Raw genomic sequence first — 1,755 nt, 5'->3', positions numbered from 1 at the left:
GTGGGGGAAGGAGCAATGCCACGCTGCAGACCTTCGGAGAGGTGGCTTGGGTACTGGAGCTGCAGAAGCCGCCATACCACGCAGTGGCCTGGGTGTGGTGGGATGTGTCCCGAGCCCAAGATGTGGGGACAATAGCCTTAACCAGCTGCTACCATGCCCAGCTGTGGAGTGTCCCCACCACGCTCACCCCAGCTCGCCTTCGAGCACATCCCTCTGCAGGCAGGCAGCCTGTTGCCGTGGAAACCCATCCAGCAGGGCTGCCTGCTGCCGAGCCTGGGCGAGGGGCTGCAGCACCCTGCCCACAGGCAGCGGTCCCCACGGCACACCCCTTTGCAGCACAGCTACCGGAGCAGGGGGCCCGTGTCCTGGGCCAAATCTGGACTCATCTTTCTCATCACCTTGCTGGCCAGCAGGAGCTGCTATTGGCAGGGCCACCGAGGGATGCAGGGGTCCCACGGGGATCCCGAAGCAAGGCATGGATGCAGGTGGCCATGGAGGATGTTTTGGGTAATGGTGGAGCTGCACAGCTAGCAGAAGTGAGGGCGTGGGCTTTGCTGTTGGAGAGGGACAGAGCGGTCCATCAGGGCTGGTCCTTCCTGTCATCCAGGCAGGCAGGTCCTTCCTGCAGTCCCTGCTCCTGGAGGTGGGGTGTCCCATCATGCTTTCTGTTTCTACCCCAACATTTATAGGGGAAAAGCAAAAAATAAAGTCTGGTCTGAGGGTAAACTAAAGGTTAAGGAGGCAGAGAGAAAGATGTCAGAATGAAACCTGTTGTAATTTTTTTTTTTTTTTAAGACCCCCCTGGTGATGCTGTGGAGCGGGGCTGTGGTGTATAGAGAGGCAGCAATGCTGAAAGTGTGCTCGGTCACTCCTGAGACCTTCCCTTCGTGGGAAGGGAAGATGTGGGTGACATTGGTACCCACACCTCTGCTATTTCCAGACAGCAGCGGTAGGAAGCTGTATCCCCAAATCGGAGATAGTGTGACTCCACAGTGAGACAGACTGCAGGTGCTGTGGGCTGGAGTGGCAGTGGCTCTCAGATCTTTAGTTTGCTGAGAGCTGTTCCAGGACATCTCCAGCCTGTTTCACTTGCAGCCTACCAAGAAGTGGTCGGTCACCCACTCTGGTTCGGCTGGTTGGACTGGCCTGAAAGCACCTAGCCTGGCCAGGGAACTTCTGGAGCTGGGTGCCAGGAGCCCTCCAGCATCTTCCCCCTCTTCTGGGGAGGGCTTTCTGCTGACTCCAGGCTTCGGCAGCAGTCCCGGCGCTGGCTTCTGTGAGCGTGAGCTCAGTGCTGCAGTGGCTGCCACAGGCCGGCTCCCCTTCATGGGGCCACTTGATTAGCAAATGTCTGAGCAGAGCAGGGAGAAGCCAGAGGGTCCTCTGAGGACGAATCCCTGCTGCTTCTCCCGTGGGCAGTCTGGTCCCTGATAACCCCCTGCGAGGACAGGAGCATCCTCAGCCACCCCAGCAGGGCAAGCAGGCTGGGCATCGCATGGTGTGGGATGTTCAGCATATGAGGGCAAGTGAGAGGAGCTAGAGGGGACCTGGGACCCCTGCCCTGGGCTTGGAGGCTGTGCTGCCAGCCTGGCCAGCACCCTCAGGCATCGCTGCTCCTTGCTGCACCACTCAGGGTTTTCCTCACTTGGTGCCACCACAGCGGAGTCACGATGAGCATAGGGTGTTCTGCTGCTGCGTGTCTGCGGGGACGGACAGAGAGCAGCTCTGCAGGACATGGCAGGCGTGCCCGGGGGG

General features: G+C 59.7%; 1 protein-coding gene across 1 annotated transcript in view; it reads left to right on the top strand.

Moving 5' to 3' along the window:
- LOC104628348 (actin-binding LIM protein 3-like) overlaps nt 1–1,755 on the top strand; it is a gene marked incomplete at both ends in the record, with an annotated part of 20,351 nt that overhangs the window by 9,929 nt on the left and 8,667 nt on the right. The gene's annotated exons all lie outside the window — the stretch shown is intronic.

The sequence above is a fragment of the Phaethon lepturus genome, unplaced genomic scaffold, assembly GCF_000687285.1.
Source record: "Phaethon lepturus isolate BGI_N335 unplaced genomic scaffold, ASM68728v1 scaffold30391, whole genome shotgun sequence".
NCBI classification, from domain to species: domain Eukaryota; kingdom Metazoa; phylum Chordata; class Aves; order Phaethontiformes; family Phaethontidae; genus Phaethon; species Phaethon lepturus.
Note: the sequence above shows the minus strand (reverse complement) of the source record. Positions and strands in the feature narration are given on the sequence as shown.